Source organism: Stenella coeruleoalba, assembly GCF_951394435.1.
Source record: "Stenella coeruleoalba genome assembly, chromosome: 2".
NCBI lineage: Eukaryota > Metazoa > Chordata > Mammalia > Artiodactyla > Delphinidae > Stenella > Stenella coeruleoalba.
Window position 1 is genome coordinate 13863740 of NC_137147.1, and position 13334 is coordinate 13877073.

The following is a 13334-nucleotide window of genomic DNA, read 5'->3' on the forward strand; positions in this document are numbered from 1 at the left end:
GCACTCTCTCTTACCGTCTGTGAATGTACAATATCACAAGTGCACCGGGAGAACCTACGGAAACCAGTTACTGCCCTACGCTTTACACTGGGGCTACAGATGTTAATATCCGCCTTCAATGAGTTCAGTTGTCCCCAATGTTTTTCTTTTAACATCTTAGGCCGGGATTTGACATTCAGCTCCAGTTCATCCGCACCTACCGTGTCTGGTTTTGAAAGAGGACGACGGGGTTTTCGGTTTTCCCGGGGAACCACGGTGCTCGCGAGCCGCCTGCCGTACGTGCGGGCTGTAGACCTGGCCGCCGGCAGGCGCGCGGCGCGCACTAGGACCCAGCAGGGCTCCGGGCCCGGGTGAGAGCCGCGCCGCCGACCCCGGGCGGGCGCCGGGGCTGGAGCCGGGGTTCCGGCCGCGATCGGCTGCAGCTCTGCCGGGAGACGGCGCGACCCGGCGGCGGGGCCACCCGCGAGTCCAGCGCCGCCGCAGCCCCCCAATGCGGCCGCGAGAAGCAGAAGGGGGGGCAGGCGATCGAAGGTAACGAAAATGGGGCTCATTTCCTGCCTCCTGACCTTCTGCTCTGGTTCAGCATTGTCACGAGAAGCCCTCACTGTTCAGGCTGCTGCATTTGGGGGCACACTTTGATTTTTTAAGGTGTCCGCCCCCGTATTTCCACCTGGTTTCAGATTGATTTATAGCATGCAGTCCGAATGGGAGAGATCCAGGGCTGGCAAGTTGCATATTTTCATTAGTTTTGTCTCAAAAGTAAGTTCATTTAAAAAAAAAAAGTTTCTCAGGAATTTGAGGATAGTAGTTTTTAAATTTGTTTTTTTTAAATAGCAGACAAATGGATAATTTTTAAAAATTATGAAATAATTGATGTAATTCTGTCAATTACTTCCTAGGTCTTTACTTTTGTGGGCTCCCCAGGCATTACTTTTATTTTCAAGGAACTAACGTGTTAAATGTGGAGTTTGGCTCGGGCAGAGTTTACAGCATTGCTGTCGCAAGTGTTTTGCTATCAATTATAAACAGTCAAGTGTTTTGCTATCAATTATAAACAGTGTCAAATCTGTGGGCAGTTTAAACCTCTTTTCAAATACTGTAACTGGTTATCCTGATATGACATATACAGATGAGAGTTTCCTTTGAGGGCAGTCAGAATATTTCTCTTTTTGGAGAAACCTGGTTTTGAGGAGAAAACCATGATTACTGGCTGGGGAGGCTGAAGAGAGTATTTTTCATGCTTTGTTTATACTCTAGGATTTGACATTTGGGAAAGGGAAACACAGTCTTTCTTGGTAGCTTTTAATGGTGGGATTATTAATTTATTTAATTTATTAGTTTCAATTGGTTGGGCTCGGGGAGCCCTCTGTCACAGGATGTGCTTAAGGTGACACATTTGCCAGCAGTTGGGACACATGATTTGCACGTGTAAAATGTGCTTCAGCCGAAAGGTCTGGTCTGCTGGGAGCTCCCATGTGGAGCTGTTGTGGGCAGGGTGCGGCTGGCTCATTGAGGAAAAAGGGAATCATTTTCCTTAGCTAAGGAGACATCCTGTTATATTCCTTTTGTTCCCTGTTTTTCATTGATCGCCAGCGCTGCCTGAGAGAGGGGAGAGCAGCTTGGAGAGCTCGGAAGACTGCACAAATGACTCCAGCCCACTCTGCTCTCACACTGATTGGTCAGTTCGATGAAGACTTAGGGAAACAGTCACCCAAAACCTTCTTTGAAAATCATGCTGTAATTTCAGAGTAGCCTTCTCGTGCCCAGATTTCTGCAAGGTTGATTTTTAATTTGGGTGCAGTTTGCTTGAGATACCTTTGTGTTTAATTTTTTGTTGTTGCTTCTATCCAAAGAAAGTAGGCCATTCTGGTGACAAATTTCTTTGCAGACATCAGCTTTTATAGACATATCACTTTACAATACGTTCTCAATGGTTTCTCCTTGGGAGTTATAGAATGCAAAGTTGTTCAACTTAGAATAATTTCTCCTGTTTTTTTGTTTTTTTTGATCTGAAGAGTTAAATATCACTGTCAGCAGATGGTGCTTAACTGTATCTTTACTTTGATAATGTAAGTGTCTTGTGCATTATTAGCATGTATCTTGCACTAAATTTAAGTCTGTAACAGTGAAAGAAAAAGGCCACGAAGAGCCAACAATCAAAATCAGCTTGCAGACTGTTATAAGAAATTGTGGCATCTGGTTTGAGGAGAATGCATTTCAAGTTAAAAAAAAAAAGGGCATTCTTCACCTTAAAAGAATGAGTTGGTAAATATTGTGAAATGTTCTACATAAGCGGAAAAACATAAGGCCGGTGGACAACTCCATTTGAGCCTTAAAACACCCCAATTAAAGAAGCACCGTCCCAGAAGTTGTTAAATGTATAAACACTTTTCCGATTGGCTTAAAAATTTAGACACAGGAAGTGGATGGTATCTAACAACCGATGAGTAGAGACATGGTTGTCATGGAAACTGAGACGAGTTACCCCCTCCAACACACGTACACTACCATAACCACCATTTAAAAAACAAAAAAACAAAACCTGCATGTCATCACAGATGCCTGGAGAACATGTTGCCTTCTGTAAGCTTTCCCACAGCATCTGTTGAAACCTGAGACCGTGCCTGTCAAATCAAGGTCATTTTACAACAACAACCAAAAATGCAGTCTCCTGGTTTTCATAACTGTATTTTTACTGAAAAGATGTGAGGAAAAGGGCTTAAAGCAAGGAGGAGCACGCGTGCTTACTTTGCATTTTGCTACCTCGGAGTTGTGCCAGGGAAGGCTAAGAAGAATGTATTTGATCACTTAATTGTAGAAGCGAACTGATTTGTAAGTCTACTGTTAGAACAACACTCTGTGGAGCTGTAAAGACTAGGCTGTTACCTGTGGCTGAAGAGTCATTTGGGGACGGTATAATGAAGAGTTTCTGTTTGCAAGAGGCTTCTAACTTGAACTGTTGCAATTGAATTTGAAGAACTGTGGCATTTTGGAGCTTTGCTCTAAGGCTGCCTGTACAGGATAGATGAAGACTCTGTCTGGTGCTTTGGGAAATATAAGGAAGGGTGTTCTTAGTAGCAAAGCAGGGAAAGGATAATCCTAAACAGAAATAAGGGCTCTTTCAAAACTGCAGTTATTATTATTTTGGTTAACTTAGAAAAGTTTCCTCTTCTTCTGTGGATGGAGAAGAGTGCTTTAGTTTTTAGGATAATTGAGAGGTTCCCCACCTCAAGGTTGCGAATATTTTCAATATCTTGGTAGTGGTTTTAGTGAGGAGAGTAAAGAAAGGAGAAAAGTTTGGAGATCTCCCCCTTTCACTTTGCTAAGCAAAAAATAACTGAGGAGGCTAAATTTTGAATTTGAGGGTCAACATTGAAGCTTGTAAATATAAAACCGGTGCATTTCTTATATTTCTCTAATCTTGTCAATGGTAGTCTTTAAATTTGAAGCGATTGATATTCATTTAGAAATATCCTTCTTATAATCGTGACGATTTATAGCATGGTATTGCTTAGTCTTAACTGAAAATGGTCCATTTTACATTTCACTTAACTAACACTTTCGTCTTTTTAAAAAGCAGAAGATTTCCCTTGTTTTCATAAACTAATTGCATGGTGGCAGGGGAGAGGAGGTAGAAAGAATCCTAACTATACTGTAATATTTATTTAATATCCTGCATCTATGCCATAGGAAATACAGACGTTAGAAGCAATAGAGCATCATTGGGGTGATTTAGCATGTACTTCATGATCCCCTCTTGTCAAATATTTAACTGATTGAGATTCGGTGAAAAAGGTTAAGCTTAGTGGCACAACTGTTCTCTTTTAGCAAAGGATTTCCTGTAGGGAGCTTTCTTATCTTCAACTATGTTCATTGGCAGGAAACATGTCAGTTGCTTGTTTTTACAAACTGAAGGAAATGAATGGGATTTGTTAGTTTCTAGAATCTGCCTTCATGCTCCATTGTCTGTCAAATAGTTTGCTCAGAACAGTTCATTTTTAAATGGACTTTGGAGGAGTACAATTAAATTACTCCAAATCTTTGGCATTTCTGTTCATTTATTTTTGACTCTGAGATTAGAAATATTGGTCATTATACTGCTATGGACAACTTATTTGACCAACACACAAGATGTTCAGTAAAATTCCAATTCATTTTCAGTTGTCAGAGATATAGACATTAACTGAAGTTGGCGTTTTTTGATGAGGATGCCAAATTTCTAATAATTAGCCCAGAATACCAACCAAATGCCAGTTCTGTGGAGAGGTAAAGGGAAAGAGTCAGCTTCATTCTTCTCTTGGCTTGTGATAGTAAAATCCATCAAGATGACATGTCAGGTGTATGCCTCCTTTGCTGATGGAGTGGGGGAGAGTTGGAATTTGGGGAGGGGCTATAGCTAAAGCCAGGCTAGAGTCCCTATGAGAAAAACGAATCTTAACCTTGAAAAGAGTTATTGTGCAAAACTCTGGATTACTTTTTGAATATTATAAATAAATATATTTAATAGTTTCAGTTCATGTATGTTTCAAATTCTGGAAGAGGGTGAGGTTCTTAAAAGGAAAATAAGTACAGAAACCTCCCTTTGAAGGGAACAGCCGGGGGAGGGGGTTAAGAGAGCCTAAGGGAGGGCACCATTTGTTGCGATGGTTTTCACACATTTTTGAAGACATCATTTTGGTTTTATATTTAGCACCAAATGGAGTCTTATGCAAGACCCTAATATACGAGTGGAATAAAAACAGAGCTGCTCTGGGGGAACCAAGAGCCGGGAACCCAGAATCTGCTCTTTTCTCCTGGGCTGTGCCTGGGGCACACCCTAGGACCCTAGTATCCCTGTGAACTGTTTGACAACCACTGCTTTTAAAGTGCCCCAAATATTCTCTAAGGAAGGCCCCGAGGGAATTGCTTGCAGAGTCCTGGAACTTCCGAGCTGAAGAGAGAACTTTTGCCTTGACAATTTAAGAGGGCACTTGTGCTCAGAGGAGGAGGAAGAAGGAATGGCAGACAATGGGCTCTAATAAGACATTCTGTATATAGCGCTAGGCTGGACTGGCTATAAGTATGAAAGAGCCCTGGTTCCATCTGTAATAAGGGAAGGGGAAAGGACTTTTTTTTTTTTTTTTTACGTCTTTATTGGAGTATAATTGCTTTACAATGGTGTGTTAGTTTCTGCTTTATAACAAAGTGAATCAGCTACACATATACGTATATCCCCAGGAAAGGACGTTTTTAAAGGGCCCCCTTTCCTCATAAGTTACAGGAGCATCATGTGGAAGTGTTTGAGATTAGTCGATTCTCATTGTCCTGGAATGTGTGGATTTATTCTAGTACCACCTCAGGATCTGTTATATCACTGTTCTTCTATCTGTCAGTGAAAATTATTTCATATTAAGTGTCATTCATGAAATGAAAGTTTGCCAAGCTATATAATCTGCTTGGCAGACGCGGTAGTGTTTTGAGTGTTGAGTAAAATGATAACACATGGATGGTATTTGAATATCATCAAACATATTCAGATTATCTCTTCTGTTATGAGATTTACTGAAATGACAGTATTGGGATTGAGTTCAGTTCCCCTTGTTTACATCCCAGAGGCCATAAATATTAAGATTTCTAGGGGTGGCGGACAGAGGGATCCCCTTCACTTCCACTCCTAATTTTCACAACCCCTTGATTCACATGTGCTCGGTTACAGAAAGAAGGAGCAAGCAGCAGGGACTTCACGCAAACGGTATCAACAGCATTGTGCTTCTTAGGGTCACAGCAAACCTCCTTGCATTGTTTCTTGGAGGCCGCACAGTTGGGGAGTTTATAGAAGTAGAAAGGACAGCCCCCTGTCTACATGCTCCTATTACTTCCACTGTGCTTGCCATGCTTCTAGTACCTGTGTGGGTCAGAGATGGCGATTAAAATAATCAATATTCTGGGAAGCCACAGATCTTCCCACAATTTGTGCCGGAACTTTTTCTTTCTTTAAAGAAAATGTTTCCTCTAGAAAGATAAAACTAGTATAAGCACAAAATAGTTGGCCGTGGTAGTGGATGAAAATGACTGTGGTTAACGTTTGTTTGTTGAATTGGGTTGAATAAAGCTTTTCACGTTTAGGCTGTTTAAAGCTATCTTATTCCTCCTCCCACCTGCATTTCAAAGAAGAATGAGTGTGTACAGCCATAGAAAACCAACGGAGCTGTCCCAAGGCGTATTCATAATAATAGACCAGTGACTCTCCTTGAGTGAGCACTTATACTCCGATGTTCTTGGGGACTTTGTTTTGGAACTCAAGGATGCTTCCAATTACCAGGACCTTGCTGAAGTTGTTAATGGAGGGCTCCACATATTACAGAGTGTGTCTGCTACCTTTGCGGATGTCACTTTCTTAAGATTCAGACAGTAGTAAGTCCTACTGGAAGAGGTGATTTTAGAATATTATACAAGGTTAGATTTTAGATAACCTCACATTTCTCTTTAAAGTCTGAAATGTTCTAATTTGGCAAACTTAACATTTCTGCAGCCTGTAAAATGAAAACAGTTACCATTTAATGACTAGTTAATAAGGTCTCTAAATTAAGACAGTCATATTGTTGCATGGAATTGGATTTAGCATTTAGAATGGTCTCTCGGAAAAGAAATAAGTTGCTCATGGTAAGTTTGGCAATATTGGATAATATAGAAAAGTCACATCCAACTGATAAGGGGTTTTTGTTTATCAGGTGCTGCCCCTATTAATTATTATAATAATCTAGTATTAATATAATATTACTACTACTACTACTAAATAATGATAATATGCAGTAATGTCCCTTCACAGATGAAGAAACTGAGGTAACTATGTTTCCAGGCCACACACTCTTTGGTACAAGTAGTTCTCACCCTCAGGCCCCCGACTCCAAGTTCCAGTCATTTTCTGTCCCACTGGCTACCTTACAACTGCTCCTCTGTTTCTATTCCAGGGTTGATAACTCCCCCTTCTATGCTTGAAATGGCGTCTCCTCCTGGGAAAAATTGCGAGGGGCGGGAAAAATATTGTGATTTTGGCAAGAAGTAGGGTTTTGCTTCTTGACATTCTGTGTTCCCATGTTTGACCATCAGTGATGGGAGGAAACTTTTAGTTCCCTTGTCAGAGTTACCTTCCTTAATTTATCTTCATCTTTTCTTTCTTTGAATGAATTTTTTTAAATTAATTAATTTTTGGCTGCGTTGGGTCTTCATTGCTGCGCGCGGGCTTTCTCTAATTGCGGCGAGCGGGGGCTACTCTTCGTTGCAGTGCGCGGGCTTCTCATCGTGGTGGCTTCTCTCGTTGCGGAGCACGGGCTCTAGGCACGCAGGCTCAGTAGTTGTGGCACACGGGCTTAGTTTCTCCGTGGCATGTGGGATCTTCCCGGAGCAGGGATTGAACCTGTGTCCCCTGCACTGGCAGGCGGATTCTTAACCACTGCACCACCAGGGAAGTTGCCATCTTCATCTTTTGAAATTCCCTTCATGCATCCCTGAGCACATTCACCTAGTTGGTGAACAAAGGGCTCTTACCACAGGGATATGATTTTCTTTAATTACCCAAATATTACACTTAGAATTTCTGTTGGTGGCATCCAGAAAACAGATTTCCTAGACAGTGTTCTCTTTATAATTCATAAGAACTGCTCAAGAAACTCAGAGATGCAAATTCAATGATACCTCCTTTATTTTTTTTGGAATAAAAAACAAGTGGCTTCAGTTGTCAGATTAGGAGGGTGTTGGGTATCTCCTTCTTGAGACCCCCTTACCTGTAAATCAAACAAACTCCACATGGGTTTATATAGACCAAGTGAAACTGGGTTAGTCTGACTTTCTCATCTAAGCCAGGAGCTCTGCTCTCATTCTGGCAAAGGGGAAAATGACAAGTTAAATCTTCACCTGGGCACCCCACTATGCCTGGTATGTATGTGACCGGTTGGAACTAGCAATGGAACCGATGTGGACATTTTCAGGGATGCAGGTGCCTGGTACTTTCTAATTCTCTGGAAGACTTCAGGTAAATGATCAGCACTTGAATGGAACTAATTCATATTTCACACGTGTCCTTTCACAGACCTCACATGTGAAGTCATTTTAAAGAATTGATCTAGGGACGTGTTCAATATATATATATGCACCAATTTCGGGGAAGGAATCACCCACCCATTCATTCAATGAACAGTTATTGCGTGCCTACTGCATGTAGGCGACTGCCCTGTGATAGGGAACTAAAGGGGAAGAAATCACCGGCAGAGCCAACCGTCTGTTCCCTAACTCTGAGTGGCTTCTTAAACTGTAAGTATCCCCCAATTTGGCCCTATTGAAGTTTATATTCTAAGCTGATGTCGACAGATTGAAGCGACGCCCTCCCTGAGTTCCTCTCTCCAGGTGTAAGTGCAAGGATTCCAGGGTGGGTAGTTTACTTGGGAGACGATCCCAGGAGGACAGCAGTAGGGGGCGCGAGTGGGAGACTCGTCTATGCCCCCACACCCCGCCCCCTCCACCTCCATCCCCGGTTACACTGCGAGGGGCGCCTAGGCGCGCTGAGAGCTGGTGTCCAGCATGTCGCTTCTAGGCACTGGTTGATGACTCAGGAGACGTTGATTCCCAGCGCTTAAGGCTGGTGCGTGAGCTTCTGCCAGACAAGGTGCTCAGGGAGGTTCTTGGCACCTCTGGTCGAGGTGAAGGTTGGACTGGTGGCGCTGAGTAGTGAGGCCTGAAGGGGACGTGGGCCGGGTACCAGCAGCCTCTACAGTGCTCTCCACTTCTCAGCTCCTTCCACGATCTTGGAACTGAGAATGCTTTACAAGAGTCATTTTTAGTGGTCCTCTGAACTTCAAAATGAAGATCCTGAGAAAGTGGTTTTTCGGTCTGAGAAATGGGAACAAGAGAAGAACATAAGCTCTGAGTCTAAGCATTCAGGCAGAAATTTTCAATAAGGGCACTTATTTTGTTGTGTATGTTTTTGTTTTGGTTTGGTTTTTCTCTGTTACAACCATTATCCTTGTTTCCCAGGTTGGGAAACTTGGACAGCCACTTGTTTTACATGCCAGGTATCTCATTTATCACCAGGGCCCCTTGCTGCTTTCTTTGAAATCCACCTCATGGTCATCTCCTCATCTTGAGTTCTAGTGCCTCACTCTGAGAATACTGCTGGGAACCTCCGAGGTGCTCTGTCCCTCCTGGCCCCTTTCCTTCCTCTGTCCTCCTGAAGACTTCTGTCCCTAAACCACTCTGGAAGTTAAGGGCTTTGAAGTTAGACTTCTTGCTTTCAAACCTACTTAAAACTGTGTGACCTTAACCTCAGGCTCAGTAATGTGAAATAAGACTCATTAATGTGGAAATCCTGAAAGGATGCTTGCGAAAGCTAATGATAAACCGTTGACAGACAGCCTGATGCATAGTTGCAACTTAAATTATTGTAGCTATTTTTATTTTTACGTTGTTATTGTTGTGTTATGTCCCTCATCTACTAAGAACCTATGCGGGCTCCCCGTTGCTCTCCTTACCGAGTCTGTCCTCCTCTGCCTAACTTTCAAGACCTTCTATAATCTGGCCGTCCCCATTAGTGCTCAGGAAATGCCCCCGGATCTGGTCAGGGTTCATTCATCCCTGAACTTGCCTTATTCCTTCCAGCTCCCCTGACTTTGTTCATATTGTTCCCTGACCACAACCTTCTTCTTCCCCGCTTCACATGTTGTAGGGTCACCAGTTTCACCCACTCTTGCAACTGTGAGGTGCAGAAAAATGCAATTTGTCTATTTTGTCTGCAGCAAACCTTCCTCCCAGCAAACACCCTTTGGTTATCAGGAAAAAGAATAATAACTTTTGATCCCGTCTGTTTAAAAACTTAGTTTGATCTGATAATCCAAATAGTCCCTTAAGATAATTCTCAGTCTTCCTAGGAAAACAATATCCCTTCCTTCCTGTTGTTCCTTTTCTTTGCCGGTGATGTCAGAGTGTGAGGAAGGGGTGTCTCGTGTACTCTTATTTCTTACAGAGGACTAGCGAATCTGTCTCCTTAGTTACGGTGGCCTTGACCCTCAGAGGCTGGGTCTCTTGCCATGGTGTTGCTTGTTCTGTATTAGCAGATGAAGTCTGTGGCTCTTATAACACATAGTCTAGTCCAGTGGTTTCCAAAGATTCAAAGTAAAACACGGATACATTTTCATGAGATTCCAGTAAGCATATGTGGACAGGTGATACAAAAGTTTTTACAAAATAACCTGTATAGCTGAAATAGAAATTTTACAAGGTATTATTATCCTTTTTATACTTGATGTACTCAGATCTTTTCCATTGTATTTTATTTAATGAAAAAAACCCCCCAAAACAAAAAACCACACTTGGGACCCAATAAGTGACCCACAGTTTGCAAAAAAAAGTTGATCTGGTCATCCTCTTGGCTTTATGAGAACCTGACGTGTCATCCCCTGCTGGCTGGGTCCACCCTTAGCTCCCACTGGCAGCAAACTCGTGAGTATGTGTGACACCATCCATCAAGCCCACTGGCCTGGTGGTCCTTGCAAGGGGTCCACTACTCAGTCCACAGTCTACCCGAGGCACTCCACCACACAGCTCCCTCTGTTTGATCAGGCTGCAGTGCTGGGCTGAGGAAGCTGTGTTCCAGGCTGGTGCAGACCCTCTCTTCCTAGGGCTCTGGATGATGGAGGGGGATGGACACAAACACATCCCTCTGCACTCAGGGGTAGTTCCTCTATCAAGAGGCAGAATCCACTGTCTTCTCCTCTTATCTCCTTTTTCCTGCCCATCGTTAACTGGACCCAGAAAGAGGTGGGCTTTTCTTTCACTTCCCCTCCACCAATCCTTCTACCATCCAGGCAGAAAGATTAGCAACTTCACTGTCACTCATGGAAGAAAGCAGTATCTTCTGTAGCCTTCAGGTCAATTCTTTGAGCTGGGTCCTCCAGACTGCTGCTAATAGGTGAAAATCCTGTCCCAGGAGAAAGCCTGACTTTCAAGGCTATGGAATTTCTGCCTATGGCAGAGTGAACTAGTTTCCCACCTATGTCCATTAACTACATTTCTAAGACTCCCTTGTAGCTAAGAATGGCAACATTTGGGCTTCCCTCGTGGCGCAGTAGTTAAGAATCCGCCTGCCAATGCAGGGGACAGGGGTTGGAGCCCTGGCCCGGGAAGATCCCACATGCCGTGGAGCAACTAAGCCTGTGCACCACAACTACTGAGCCTGCACTCTAGAGCCTGCGAGTCACCACTACTGAGCCCGTGTGCCACAACTACTGAAGCCCGAGCGCCTAGAGCCCATGCTCTGCAACAAGAGAAGCCACGACAATGAGAAGCCCGCACACCGCAACAAAGAGTAGCCCCCCCCTCTTGCCACAACTAGAGAAAGCCTGCGTACGGCGTTGAAGACCCAACACAGCCAAAAAAATAAAAACAAATAAATAAATAAATTTATAAAAAAAAAAAGAATGGCAAAATTCTAGCCACTTGGATGTGAGTAGATGTGAAGTATGTTGTTTCTGGTTTGTGCCCTTATTTTTCTTTATAATTTTACCACATACTTTTTAAATCCTGAAACTGTATATAGTTTAGTTGCACACGATTTCATATAGATGGAAACATTATATATATATACACACCCACACACCATTTGTAGTATATACAGATATATAGTATAGATACCTATGTATTTATATATATGTAAACATATGTTGTGTGTATATTTATGTCTACAGTTACATCTGTAAACAGATGGATTTTTTTTTAAGTGAACACACCTATGTAACCAGCACTTATGTTAATAAATAGAATGTTAGCTTCACCCAAGAGGTCCCCTTATGCCCCTAAGGCACTATCTTTTGCAAGATGACCACTATCCTAATTTTTTTTTTTAATAAATTTATTTATTTATTTATTTTTGGCTGCATTGCGTCTTCGTTGCTGCACATGGGTTTTCTCTAGTTGCGGTGAGTGGGGGCTACTCTTCGTTGCAGTGCGCGGGCTTCTCATTGTGGTGGCTTCTCTTATTGCGGAGCATGGGCTCTAGGCACACGGGCTTCAGTAGTTGCAGCATGTGGGCTCAGTAGCTGTGGCATACGGGCTCAGTAGTTGTGGCTCGCAGGCTCTAGAGCACAGCCTCAGTAGTTGTGGCACAAGGGCTTAGTTGCTCCGTGGCATGTGGGATCTTCCTGGACCAGGGCTCAAGCCCATGTCCCCTGCATTGGCAGGCGGATTCTTAACCACTGTGCCACCAGGGAAGTCCCTATCCCAATTTGATCTATTTTTTTACTGAGAGAAGTGTATTAAAAGTCTCTCAGTAAAGTGGTAGATTATCATTTTTTTCTTGATATATTTTGAAGTTACACTATTTGGTATGTACACATTTAGAATTCTTCTATCTTCTTGGAGAATCAAATTTTTTATTATTATGAAGTAGTGCACTTTAACTCTCATAATGCTTTTTGTCTTAAAGCATATTTTGTCTGGTGTCCATGCAACAATACTAGTCAACAGTAGGATATAATAGCTTCTTCATTATTAGTTCTTGCTCTTTGTTTTCCATTCTTTGTTTTTTCAAACTCTTTACATCTGTATATTATTTTATTTTGTTTTCTATTTTTTGGCCGTGCCGCACAGCATGCGAGATCTTAGTTCCCTGACCAGGGACCGAATCCATGCCCCTTGCAGTGGAAGCGAGGCATCTTAACCACTGGACTGCCAGGGAAGTCCCTACAGCCTGTATTTTAGATGTATCTTTTGTAAATGACATAACACTGGGTATTGTTTTTATGCAGTCATACATATCTTTTAAATGAAATATGTAAGCATTTATATTTATTGTAATTTCAGATTGATTTCAATTTATTCTTTCATGTTATTTTATTCTTTCCATTTGTCCTACCTCTTCATGTTTCTTTTTTTTCACCTCTTCATGTTTCTTTTTCTTTCACCTCTTGCCTTCTTTTGAATTGATTAACATTTTTTCCTTATTTCATGTATTATTCTATAGTACTTTGGAAGTTTTACACTCTATTATTATTCTTTTAGCGGTTCTCTAGAAATTTAAGCATGCATACTTAAAAGTCTAAAGTGAATCATTATCTTTCCTCTCCTCCTAAACAATGCAAGGAGCTTAGACCATTTAATTCCAGTCATTACCACCTCTCACACCTCCCCCTGCTAGCTTGGGTCCCATTTTTGCCCAGTGTTTTAGTTTTATCTTGTGGGTTTTTTTTAGCTTCGTGGGTTAGACATTATCATTTAAAAATAGAAATTTGTTCAGATTTACCCACATATTTATTACTTTCTTTGCTTATAATTTCTTCCCCGACTTGTACTCCCCTACCCATCACTTC

The 13334-nt window shown here is 42.3% G+C and overlaps 1 protein-coding gene across 7 annotated transcripts in view; it reads left to right on the plus strand.

The window, feature by feature from the left end:
- The first annotated feature begins 242 nt into the window (after nt 1-242).
- FOXN3 (forkhead box N3) overlaps nt 243-13334 on the plus strand; it is a 402973-nt gene continuing 389881 nt past the window's right edge. For 4 of the 7 annotated variants that reach the window (XM_079914684.1, XM_079914681.1, XM_079914686.1 and 1 more), the window contains exon 1: nt 244-531. The gene's annotated coding sequence lies outside the window, so the exon portion shown is untranslated. Of the gene's footprint in view, nt 1679-13334 lie in introns of all 7 variants that reach the window. The other 3 variants (XM_079914685.1, XM_079914683.1, XM_079914687.1) reach the window with 3 other exon arrangements.